Below are 14,148 nucleotides of genomic sequence, written 5' to 3' on the forward strand. Positions count from 1 at the left end.
AAGATAAATATTTCAAGATGTTTAGTGATTGGCATGGCATAACATAGAGATGTGGACCCCTCAAAATGCTAAGGACAAGGATTGGCAAAAGCTCAAGACTTTACATTTTTTTTAAGTGATCAAAGATCGCATTGAGCCCATAGGAAAGCCACAAAACCCTTAGCCACTTTATCTATCCAAAATTTTCCAAACCCTAATTCCCAAATTGGGCCCCACCGATATTTCCCCTCCGGAGCCACCGAGTTCATCTTGACATAGCCACTGCCAAAACCCTAACGATTCAGACACATCGATACGGATCTCGATCTCACGAGATGGCCTTGCCAGTGCTCTGTGACTTGTTGCATTCACTTCAGTCTCACCGAGATGCTGCAACGGGTCCCACCGAGTTGGCTTGACTAATTCTCTGTTTTTCATTGCATTCACTTCGGTACCGCCAAGCTGATACAATCAGTGCCACCAAGATGAAGTTTGCCCAAATCCCTAGCACATCAGTCCCACCGAGTTGTTCCCATCGGTCCCACCGAGATTCCTAATGTTCATATTTTTGTACAGAGTAGTGCCACCGAGTTTTCTATTCGGTGGCACCGAGATGGGTCAAAAGTGTGTAACGGTTAGATTTTGTGTGGAGGCTAAATATACCCCTCCACCCCCTTCTTCTCTATGAGGAGAGCCATAAGAATGTGCCTACACTTCCTACCATTTGAACCTTGATTTATAGCCTTCCCCAAGTTGCTTTCCACTCAAATCCTTCTTCCACCATAGCCAAATCTGTGTGAGAGAGTTGAGTGTTAGGGAGACTATCATTTGAAGCACAAGAGCAAGGAGTTCATCATCAACACACTGTTATTACTTTTTGGAGAGTGGTGTCTCCTAGATTGGTTAGGTACAGTGTTGCTTGGGAGCCTCCTCATGATGTGGAGTGGAACCAAGAAGTTTGTAAGGGCAAGGATATTGCCTACATCGTGAAGATCTACCCGAGTGAGGCAAGTCCTTCATGGGAGATGACCATGGTGGGATAGAAAAGGTTACTTCTTCGTGGATGCTTCGTGGTTGGAGCCCCCCGTGGACTCGCACAGTCATTACCCTTCGTGAGTTGAATCAACGTGGATGTACGATAACATCACCTATCGGAACCACGCCAAAAACCATCGTGTCTCCATTACGTTTGGCTTCTCCAAACACTTTCCTTTACCTTCATATGCAATGTTTTACTTTTAGCTGCTATACTTATAGAATTGTATATGTAGGTTGATTGCTTGACTTCTCATAATTGCTAAAATCTGCCCACAACTAAAAATGGGAAAAGGAAAGGTTTTTATTTGGTCAAGTAGTCTAATCATGCCCTCTAGACATACTTTCTATCCTACAATAGGAGATGGTCTGTATGAAAAACATGGTGCTACTTTGAAGCACCAGTGTGGAAAAGGATAGTAACATAACCCCTTCTCTCTTTTTCTCTCATTTTTGGGGCTCTTTCTGGCCTATTTTAAAAAAAAATATTTGCTCACTCGGACAATGCTCTAACAATTATGATCATCACACTTTTATTTACTTACAACTCAATATCAAAACTCGATAAAACTGAAACATATGACTCTATATGAATGCCTCTAGTAGTGTACCAGGATGTGCAATGATGCTAGCTTGACATGTATGATAATTATGAGGGGTGGCTGAGCCACAAATACTATGTTAGCTATATGACCATGCAAAGCAATATGGCAATGAAGATATTTGTCATGATAATGGAACGATGGAAGTTGAATGGCAATATATCTCGGAATGTCTATGGAAATGCCATGATAGGAAGGTATGGTGGTTGTTTTGAGGAAGATATAATGAGCCTTATGTGTGATAGATCATATCATATCATAGGGTTTGGATGCACTGGTGAAGTTTGCGAGAAAGGGCAATGCACGATATAGAAGAGGCTAGCAAATGGCGGAAAGGTGAGAGTGCGCACAATCCATAGACTCACATTAGTCATAAAGAACTCACATACTTGTTGTGAAAGTCTATTAGCCCTCAAAACAAAGTACTACTACACATTCCCCTAGGGGGATGTTGGTAGGAGTTAACCATCGCGCTCCCCCGACCTCCACACAAAGGAAGACTCTCAATAATAAATCATGCTCCAACTTCTTAGCATAACTAAAGACTATACTTGCATGCTTCAAGAATCACAAATCTTAACACCAATATTCTTACTAAACCACAATTATTCACAAGTACCTCCCACATATTACCATCTCTATATCGCAAAACTATTGCAAGGAATCAAACTTAACATATTCAGTGATCTACATGAAAGTTTTTATTATATCCCTCTTGAATACCTATCATATCAGACCAATTTCAGAACCTGTACATGTTGCCATTACTATTCATTAGACTCTCAAAAAGATATAAGTGAAGCATGAGAGTGCAACTATTTCTTTATAATATAACCACCATCGTGCTCTAAAAGATATAAGTGAAGCACTAGAGCAACTGCCTAGCTCAAAAGATATAAGTGAAGCACATAAAGTATTCTAACAAATCGTGAATAAATGCATGTCCCTCTCAAAAGGTGTGTGAAACAAATAGTGATTGCGGAAAACGAAAAAGCAAACAAAGAAAATACTACTATAATGCACGACGCTCCAAGCAAGACTCATATCATGTGATGAATAAAAATATAGCTCCAAGTAATATACCGATGGATTGTAGGCGAAAGAGGGGATGCCATCCGGGGCATCCCCATGATTAGATGCTTGGTTCTCCTTAAATATTACCTCGATTTTCCTTCGGCATACCCAATCTTAGGGTCTTTCCACTCCTTATTCCTTCATCCATCGTGATCTCACCCAAAACTTGAAAACTTCAGCACACAAAGCTCAACAGAAACCTCGTGAGATCCGCTAGTATAACAAGCAAATCATAAACTTTAGGTACTTGTATAAACTCATTCATATTTTATTATTGCATAATACCTACTATATTCTAACTTCCATGACTTATACCCCCCGATATAATCCATAGATTCATCAAAAGAAGCATACTATGCAGTGAACACAGAATCTATCAAAAAGAGAACAGTCTGTAATCATATGAACAAACGTAACACTTCTAGAACTCCAAAAACTCCTAAAAATTAGGACAAAATGGGCAGTTTGTATATCAATAATATGTAAAAGAATGCAAAATTTTATCATGTTCCGATCAATTTTAAAAATTCCGGTACCGGGCACAAAACTTTTTGTTTTTTCACATAATCAAGTCAACTATCAACCAAATCATCCCAAAGGCTTTACTTGGCACAAACACTAATTGAGACATAAAACCACAATCATTAAATTAGAATAATTGTCGGAACACAAAGAAAGCAGAAAAGAAAACAAGAAACATAAGATAACTATTGAATTGCCTCCCAACAAGCGTTATTGTTTTACCCCCCAAGCTAGGCATAATGCATAGTTTCAAGTATTGTCATCCTTAGTTTTCAACCCATTGGTGGTCTTCATAATAATGGTGGCTTAATTCTATTTCTAAGGAAGTGTTCCATTCCTCTCTTTAATGGAAATTGGACCTTATGTTTCCTTCTTTCATATCAATAATAGCACCTATGGTTCGTAGGGAAGGCCTACCAAGTATTATAGGACAAGACGGATTACATTCAACATCAAGCACAATGAAATCCACGGGTACTTAAGTTCTATTAGCAAGAATAAGCACATCGTTTATTCTACCCAATGGTTTCCTAATAGTTGAATCCGCTAAGTTCAAATTAAGGGAACATTCATCCATATCAATAAGGCCTGGCACATCACATAAAGATTTTGGTATAGTGGAAACGCTAGCATCCGAATCACATAAAGCATTACATTCATAATCTTCAATTTTTACTTTAATAGTAGGTTCCCACTCATCATATAATTTCCTAGGTATTGAAACCTCCAACTCTAGTTTTTCTTTAAAAGCTTTCATCATAGCTTCTACAATATGTTTAGTAAACGATTTTTTTCATAAGCATTGGGTGAATTTATTATGGATTGAAACAAGGAAATACACTCAATTAAAGAACAGCTATCATAACTAAAGTCCTTTAATCCAAAGTAGTGGGCACATCACTAGCTAAAGTCTTCACCTCTCCAAACCCACTTTTATCATTTTTATCATTAGGATCATCACCCTCGGAACAATTGGGATGCCTTATAGCTAAAGTTGACTCATCTCCAGTCCTTTTTTCATCAAATTTTATATTACTAAACAAAGATTCAATGGGCAAGACACCAATAATTTTAATATCTTCATCATGACTACGGTAAAAATCGGGCGGAATAGCCTTTTCTAGGAATTCTCGCTTAGCTCTCAACCTAGCGGTTCCTTCCTTACTTTCAGTAATGGAGACATAGTGGCCTCATTAATATCAAGCTTAGGTGTAAAAAGATAGATTTGAGATTTTCCACATAATGAGCAATTTTATCCATGTTCCTAGCCATATCATCAAATTTATTCAAATTTTCTTCTACCATAGCATTAAAACTCTTTGAGAATTAATGAATTGTTTAATATTAATATCAAGATCAGTAGGTATCCTATTATCATTATTATAAGGATTTCCATAGGAATTACCATAATTAGTAAAGGAATTTCTGTGGTACGGTCTAGGATTAAAATTACCTCTATAAGCATTTTTATTGACATTATTTCTAGAGACAAAATCCACATCAACGGCATCATTATTTTTCTCAATCAAAGTACATAATGGCACATCATTAGGATCAACATGAGCATTCTTACTAGCAACCATTTTCACAAGAACATCCATTTTATCATTTAACGTAGTGATTTCTTCAATAGGATTTGCCTTCTTACCAGTTGAAGCTCTTTCGGTATGCCATTGAGAGTAATTTTCCATTAGCTATGGACTCGTAGGTCTGTGGCAAAATACTCACGCATCATCGGAAGGCAGCAAGGATGATGTAGAAGCCCTCTGTAATTGATTCCCCTTCTTGTAGAGTATTGGAAAAGGCCTCCAGATGGGATTGTGGAAGAACAAAACTTGCGGCGGAGGGGAAAATATTTTGGCTGGCTCTCTGTTTGTTTCCCCATTTTAGAGAATTATAGTGGTGGAATTAGGTCAGATGGAGCCATGAGGGGCCCACAAGGCACTAAGGCGCGCCTACTGCCTTCCCCCCGGGCGCGCCCTGTTGCCTTGTCGTCTCCTCATTTTCCTTCTAGTCTCGTCCCAAAGCTTCTAGGGTCTCTCTTGTCCATAAAAAACCGTCAAAAAGTTCCATAGCATTTGGACTCTGTTTGGTACCGATTTACTAGAAAACCAAAAACAGGCAAAAAACGACAACTGGCACTAGGCACTGGGTTAATAGTTTAGTCCCAAAAATGATATAAAATAGCATATAATTGCATATAAAATATCCAAGATTAATACTATAATAGCATGAAACAATAAAAAATTATAGATACGTTGGAGACATTTCATTCCTCGTGAGATCTCTAATTATACAGTCGATCTAGAGCTGACTGAGTGGATTGAGAGTTATGAGTTAGCCATGGATATGCTGGAAGTCAGTGATGTGGTTTGTGCTTGTTATCCGACTATGATGTTAGAGGGGCCAGCACGCATGTGGTTGAAAAACTTGCACCCCAACTCAATCAACACCTGGGAAGAACTGAAGGAGCATTTCATCAAGAATTTCCAAGGAACCTGCAAACGCCCAACAACGATTGTTGATATAGAGCACTGCGATCAGCGTGATGATGAGTCTACACACCACTGGTCACGTTGTGTTTCAGAGATTATTAATTCTTCAGACATCATCACAGCTGCTCAAGCCGTCCTTGTTCTGCAGAAGAATTGTCGTTTCTAGCCTTTGGTTCAGAAGCTTGGACGTCTGAAGCAGAAGGTGAAAGATATGGGCAATCTCATGGATGTTCTGACTCGGTATGCTGAGTCTGGCAATAAAATGATCCAACCTCCGATGACGAGAAGTCCGACAAGGGCAAGAAAAATGGTCGCAAGGGCCATCAACGTAGTGGCAACAACAATAATCATGGCAATAACGATGGCAATAAGCGCAAGAATACTGATGGAGTTTCAGATTTTGGTGCTAACACAAACACCAACTTCAAGAGTCTGTGCCGGCACAACAATTCTTGTTGGCCCTACTCTAGAAATCGTCCTCATAACTATGAGGAAGCCCTTAAGGCCTGTGCCCAAAACACTGCGTAGATGGCAAGCTGACAAATCATTCTTGAGAAAATTGCTTCATAATGCAGGAATTTCAGAATCAAGCCTTTCAGAACCATCACAATGGCGGGGGTAGCAGTGGGCCTCTAGGAAATCTTGGAGCCGGCGGCTCAGGAGCCGGCTTCCTAGGTGCCGATTTCCAGGGAAATTACCCAGGATTCTGGTTCTAGGGATCAGGTAGCCAAGGGTCTGGGTTCCAGGGGGCTGGCAATGGTGGAGGCAATAATCAGTGCGCTGGTCAGGGATATCAGAAATAGAGTGGTTACTCCCGGTGTCAGAGCAACTCGAAGCAGTACAGCGGGCAGTATCATGTCTTCACAACTAGTACTTGCAAATGTGATCGAAAACTCCAAAGGCGCACCGTTAATTTCGTTGAGCCGGCAGTTCCAGAATATTTGAACTGGTCGGAGCAGCCTGTGACTTGGATTCGAACGGATCACCCTCCCTGGGTTGATAATCCAGGTTGTCTTGCCTTGGTGGTGGCACTTCAAGTAAGTGGCTATAAACTCACTAAGGTACTCATGAACGGTAGGAGTAGCATCAACATCCTTTACTATGATACTTTCAAGCACATGAATTTGTCAGAGAAACCGCTCAAGCCATCATCTACAGTGTTTCATGGGATTGTTCCCGGGAAGTCGGCATATCCTGTTGGAAAAATCTCCCTGGAAGTCGCTTTTGGCACTGAATTCAACTTTAGATCTGAATTTCTGACATTTGAGGTGGTTAAAATCAAAAGTTCTTGTCATGCTCTGTTTGGACGGCTGGCTTATGCTCGGTTCATGGAACGTCCTTGCTATGTCTATTTGAAGCTCAAGATGTCAGGGCGTGAGAGAACTATCACAGTCAATGGAGACAGGAAAATTGCTCTTGAGTGTGAGGAAGGAGATGCAGCCTATGCCGGGTTAGTCTGTGCAGCCGAGGAGTTAAAACTCTATAAAGGTAATGTTGACCCAGCTGATATGACCTCTCTGAAAAATCCAACTACTGAATCTGATCCCCTACTCAAGTTCAAGTCGCTTGAGGATACAAAAAAGGTTGACTTCACCCCTAGCAACTCATCTTAGTAGTTCACTATTGGGGCGAATATGGACCCCAAATAGGAAAGCACGCTCATCGAGTTCATGCGTGAGAATCATGACATTTTTGCATGGAAACTTTCTGACATGCCTGGTGTACCGAGAGAACTCGCTGAGCACTACCTAAATGTCGATCCTAAGATGAAACTTGTGTGGCAATACCTCCATCGTTTAATGAGGGGAGACGCAAAGTCATTGGAGAAGTGGCCCGGCTCCTAGTTGCCGTGTTCATTGTTGAAGTTTTTCACCATGAGTGGTTAGCTAATCTGATGCTTGTTCTAAAGAAGAATGGAACTTGGTGGATTTGTGTTGATTACACAGAATTAAACAAAGCTTGCCCTAAGTATCCATTGGCTCTTCCTCGCATTGATCAGATCATTAACTCCACTGTTGGTTGTGAGTGTTTGTGTTTCCTAGATGCTTACTCTGGATATCATCAGATCAAGATGGTGGTAAAAGATCCAGAGAAGATAGACTTTATCACACCCTTTGGGGCTTTTTGCTATACTTCTATGCCATTTGATCTGAAAAGTGCAGGTGCAACTTACCAGCGTTGTGTCCAGAATTGTTTTCACAATCAAATCGATCGTAACGTTCACGCTTATGTTGATGATATCATGGTCAAATCTCAGAAGAAGGAAACTTTTCTTGACAAACTCAAGGAGACGTTTTACAATCTTCGAGTTTACCAGATGAAGCTCAACCCGGCCAAATGTGTGTTTGGTGTTCCTATAAGTAAACTATTGGGGTTTCTGGTGTCTAGGCGTAGCATTGAGGCTAACCCAGAAAAAATCAAAGCTATCACATCGTTAGTCAAGCCGGCCAATATCAATGCCATCCAATGGCTACTAGGTCACGTGGCAGCTTTGAGCCGGTTTATTAGCCGGCTTGGGGAGAAGGCCATCCATCTGTATCAACTCTTGAAGAAGACAAATGATTTCGCTTGGGGTGATGCAGAAGACAAAGCTTTTGAGTCCCTCAGGAAGCAGTTTCCAACCCCCTATCCCTTCTGCTCCTCAGGAGAAGGAGCCGATGCTCTTATACATTGCTGCTAATAATAAAGCGGTAAGTGTGGCAGTCATCGTATAATGCAAGGAAGAGGGAAAATAATATCCAATCCAAAGGCTAGTTTATTATGTCAGTGAGGTTCTAACCGAGTCAAAACGGTGATATCCACATTGGCAGAAACTAGTTTTCGGTGTTTTCATGGCTAGTCACAAGTTGAAGCACTATTTGCAGGAGCACCCTATCACTGTGGTTAGTTCAGCACCCCTGGGAGACAAATCATCTAGAACATGGAGGCTACTGGTCGGGTTGCCAAGTGGGCTATTGAACTGGGTCTGCATCATCTGAAGTATGTGCCACAGACAGCCATCAAATCTCAAGCTTTGGTGGATTTCATCAATGATTGGACTGAATTACAAATTCTAGAAGAGAGGCCGGACAATACATACTGGACAATACACTTTGATGGCTCCATGCAATTGGAAGGCACGGGGGTTGGAGTTATCTTAACTTCTCCACGACGTCATAAATTTTGCTATGTTTTGAGACTCGTGTTTTCCTGTACTAACAATGTAGCTGAATATGAGGCTTTGCTTCATGGGCTCCACATGGCCAAGGAGATGAATCTCAGTCGGGTCAGGTGTTTGGGCGACTTAAGTTTGGTCGCTCAACAGGTCTCTGGGACATGGGACTCTAAAGACCCCCTCATGGCGGCTTACATGCATGCTATAATAGTAATCGCCGGCTCAATGAGGCAACAGATGCACTATCTCGCTTGGTATTGCAAGCCTGTCCCACCAAATGTTTTCTTGGATGTTTTACATAACCCGTCTGTCAAACTATCGACGGAGGAAGATATCACATTCCTGACCCAGAGGTAGCTCCTATTGTTGTTGTTCACGCCATCCCAGATTGGATAGTACCTTATCTGGCTTATCTTACTCGCAGCGAGCTCCCAGAAGAGGAAATCATTGCCCTACAAATTATCAGGAGATCCAAGTCCATGACCATCTACAATGGCTAGGAGGAGTATTACAGGCGTTTTCCAGCGTTGTGTTTCTCCTAAGGAAGATCGTGAGATTCTCATTGAAATCCACTCCGGAGATAGTGGTCATGGCGCCGGTTCAAGATCTCTGGTCACAAAGGCTTTTCGACATGGTTTTTACTGGCTCACACAGATGCATAGATGTTGTTCGTAGGTATGACGGTTGTTAGAAATTTGCAGGTCAAGCTCATGTGCCGGCTCAAGAGCTTTGCATGATCCCAATCACTTGATCGTTTGTGGTCTGGGGGCTTGACATGGTTGGTCCTTTCAAACCATCAAAGGATAAGAAGACTCACCTCTTGGTTGCAGTTGACAAGTTCACCAAGTGGATCGAAGCAGAACCAATCAGTAATTGCGACACAGCAGCAGCAGCAGCAACAGTCAAATTCCTGAAGAAGTTGATATTTCGCTTTGGGTACCCATACAACATTATTACTGACATGTAATTCCCTTGCTATTCTAGGAAACACTATGCAGCCTTGTCAATAATTTCTTGGCGTAACATATCTTGCCAGAACTCCTTGATGTACTACTTGTATTTGTTTCCTTGTTACATATTAAGAAATCCTTGCTCTAGTCTTTGTCAAAATTGGAACTTGCTATCTTGCTTATTTGTTTTCCCACGACACCTCGAATGTGAGTGGAAAACTCACAATAACACTCGCATGTGCACTTCGTTGGGAACGACATGCGTACAAACTGAGATACTATTTCTCACGAAAGTCTGCTTCGACTAGCCCTATAAAAAGAGCCAACTTCGGATCAAGACAAAGGGGAACCGATAGTTGTATTTGGTGAATTCCAGAGGAGCGACATCAAGATGATGTCAAATGAAGAAGCAACATGAAAGTTATTCGTCTCATTGAGATAAGACCTTTGGTTTTGGGGTCATTTTAAGTCGTGGTCATGTGTAAAAGGTAATGCTAATATACTGAATTAATGAGCTTGGGGTAGAGGACAAAACACAAGTTGGGCACTGGTACGAACCACATGGGAACGGCCGTGGAAACGCCCAAATCTTCTCCGAAAATCACCATTTTGGCACCATTTCACGCGTTTGATAGTGGGAGGATAAGAAATGCACTAAAGACCTCAAGACCACCTACTATCCCTTAGATCTAAGGAGAGGAGAATGATCTATGGAGAAGAGATTAAGGATGTAGCCTCATACCATGATAATGTGACTTTAATCATAAGATCATATAGATATTCATCTGTGACGTAAAACTAACCATCTTTTTTTCCGAGGGTACGCCAATGACGTACCTTAGCTTTATAGAAGGGAGAAAATATGTATAAGAGATTACACATGTGCTAGTTAGGGGTCACAAGTCGACCCTAACCAACCCTCCACACCACTCCCTAAGTGTACTCGACTACTCTATATCTAGATGTCCTCCAAATGCTCCTGCTCTTGCCCATGTCCTGAGATCATCGAAGATCATGTCCACCGTATACCATTCATTCTTGATCATTCCGGTGCCAAAAACCCTCACATTCCTTTGCTTCCATAACGTCCAACAGGTTAGCATCACAAAAGTGGCAAAGCCTTTCCGAGATTGCTTATCTATTCGTTTTCTACCTTCCATCCACCACTGCACCAGCCTTGAGTTGTTAGTTGGGCATAGGTCTGCCGCCATACCCATCCTGACAATGCAACAAAACCACACTTGCCGCAAGAAGACGCATTGCAGCAATATATGATCAACCGTGTCCTCTTCTTGGTCACACATGTAGCATTGTGAGATTTGGTCCTATAAACTGTGCCTGGTTCTCCTGTCTGATGCCCAGAGACAATATTACACAGCTAGCCACATGAAAATCTTGCACGCAAGAGGTGCCCAACACTTCCATATGGCCCCGAAGGAATGGAATCTAGTTCCTCCCTCACACAACATCTTGTACGCCGAGGATGCAGTATATACGCCCGATGCATTCCAAGCCCAGATGGGACGGTCCTCAATCTGATCATCCAGCTGGACCTCCATGAGTATCTCCCAAAGCCCGATGAACTGAGTGAGTCCCTCCATACATAGGTCTCCTACAAGATCATCCATCCATGCATGCATGTGCATCGCATCCCGCATGAGTCTCCTGTTTGCTACTTGTGTCCGCACCTTTGCCACCACCAATGGGGCAATCTCTTTGATTGTTGCACCATGTATCCATCGGTCTTTCCAAAACAAGGTCTTGCCTCCGGATCCAACTTCCCACTTAACTAGGCTCCCAAAGGCTTGGTCCACTTTTTTGTCCGCGGTCAAATTGAGGCCTTGCCAAGGCCTAGACTCATCCATGCGTCGGAGCCATTCCCATCTCAATCTTAATGCAATATTGTGTTTAGACAAGTCAATGACTCCAAGCCCTCCCATGTGCTTTGGCCTGCACACCTTAGTCCATGAGACAACACATTTGCCCCCATTCACCGCCTTAGTCCCGGCCCAGAAGAAAGCCCTACAACCTTTGTCCACTCTTTCCAGAGCCCATTTTTGTGCCTCCGCGATCATGAGGTGATGTGTAGCACGTGCCCTCATGACTTGGTTAACAAGTATGAGCCTCCCAGGCCTCGTCACCAGTCCCCTTTGCCATCCTGCCAATATGTGTAGTGTTGTATCAACAATGGGCCGCCACTCGGATCTTTTTAGTTGTTTTATGCTTAGCTGGAGCCCTAGATATTTGCACGGAAAGGTGTCAATCTTCCATGGTAGTGCAGACTTGACAAGCTCCTCATCCTCACTCTCAGCCCTGATCATGATCGCCGCAGATTTGGCATAGTTTACTTTGAGCCCTGATGCCACTCCAAATATGGTGAGAATTTCCTTAACAAACATGAGATCTGGCCAAGTTGGCTTTATGAAGAGCACCACATCATCCACGTACAGGGACAAGCGCTGCATAGGGCTACATCCATTGATGGTACTCAACACTCTGGCCTCATGCGCCTTGCTGATGATAGCCGTTAAAACGTCCATGGAAATAACAAACAGCAAGGGGGATATCGAGTCCCCTTGCCTAAGCCCTTTGGCATGCATGAATTTTTCGCCCGCGCAGCCATTCACCAAAACTCTCGAGCTGGCAGTAGTAAGAAAAATCGCAATCCAAGAGATCCAACGCCCCGAGAAGCCTTTAGCCCTTAACACCTTAAACAAGAACGGCCACACCAGAGAGTCGAAGGCTTTCGAAATGTCAATCTTGAGCAACACTCCCTTGGCTTTCCTCCAATGATTCGAACGCGCCATTTCGAACGAAGAGGAAATTGTCGTGTAAGCATCTGCCCTTGATGAAAGCGGACTGGTTTGTCTGAACAAGCTCTCCCATGCGTGACCTTAGCCTGGCTATCAGCAGTTTGGATGCTATCTTGGGCATACTGTGCACAAGGCATATAGGTCTGAAATCAAACACATCACTCGCTTCTGGGGACTTAGGTATAAGTGTGATCAAAGCTTGCTTAAGCCTTCCAAACCCCCTCCCGTTGCCAAGGAAAAGTTTATGGACTGCCGAAACTATATCCTCCTTGATTATCTAACAAGCCTTTTGGAAGAATAGGCCAATGAACCCGTCCAGCCCAGGCGCCTTGTCCGAAGGTAAATCCTTGATTACCCCCCAAATCTCATCTTCAGAGAACACACGATCTTGCTCCGAAAGATCAATACACGTGAGACCCAGGTCCTCCAGATCAAGTGTGAAGTCTCGGGCACTATCCTTGCCGAGCAACTCTTTGTATGCATTGTAGAAAACTTCCTCCTTGCCTTTCTGATCTGTGATGATGTGCCCGTCCATGATCAAGGAGGGTATGTAGTTTTTCATTCGTCTTCCATTTGCAACCAAGTGGAACAGTTGCGTGTTTGCATCTCCTTCTTGCAGCCAAGATATTCTCGATCTCTGTCTCGCAATGGTCCTCTCAAGGGATGCCAGCCCCGACACAAGGTTCCTAAGCGTCCTTCTAAGCCATCTCTCCTCCTCCGTTAGCGCTCGACTCTCCTGAGCACAATCAAACCGCAAGATGACTATGTTGGCAATTGCAATTTGCAGTTTTATGTTACCTATCTCCTTTTGTCCCCATGTTGCAACAGCTCAGGCTGTGTTGCGGAGCATGATGTCAAGTCGCATGAAGGGATCGGTGATATCTGGGTCGCAGACCCAAGCCTCCTTGACAACATCCAAGAAACCGTCCATCTTGACCCAAAATTTCTCAAAACGAAATCTCCTCCTGACATGCATGCGCTCATGGAGCGCAAGGTGAAGCGAGCAGTGATCGGAGTACTCGGTAGATAGCGCTTGCAGCAAGCAATCCAGATGTTCAAGCTCCCAGTCAACGGAGACAAAGGCGCTGTCAATCTTTGTGAGCGTTGGTGTTTCCCTTTCGTTGCTCCACGTGTACTTGCGTCCATGCAAAAAGAGCTCCTTGAGCGCGTTATCATCAACGAATCGCTTGAACTTCCCCATCATTCTCCTGTCCAAGTTGGAGTTACTTTTGTCTGCCGCGTATAGGATAAGGTTAAAGTCCCCCATAACTAGCCAAGGCCCTGGGCTTAGCGATCTACGCTCCGAAAGCTCATTCTAGAAATTGATCTTGTGCTCATCCTCCTGCGGTCCGTATACTACTGTTAGCCACCATGGCACTCCCTCCGTGGGCAAGACGTACCCAGTGATACTATGGGAATCGTTGACAAAATTTGTCAAAAGCGTACCCGCGTTGTGTCCCAAGCCACAAAAGTACCACCTCTAGTATTCGACGCCGGCAAATATGTGAAACCATCATAAGTCGG

This window comes from Triticum aestivum, chromosome 4B (genome assembly GCF_018294505.1).
Source record: "Triticum aestivum cultivar Chinese Spring chromosome 4B, IWGSC CS RefSeq v2.1, whole genome shotgun sequence".
In the NCBI taxonomy this organism is placed as follows: Eukaryota; Viridiplantae; Streptophyta; class Magnoliopsida; order Poales; family Poaceae; genus Triticum; species Triticum aestivum.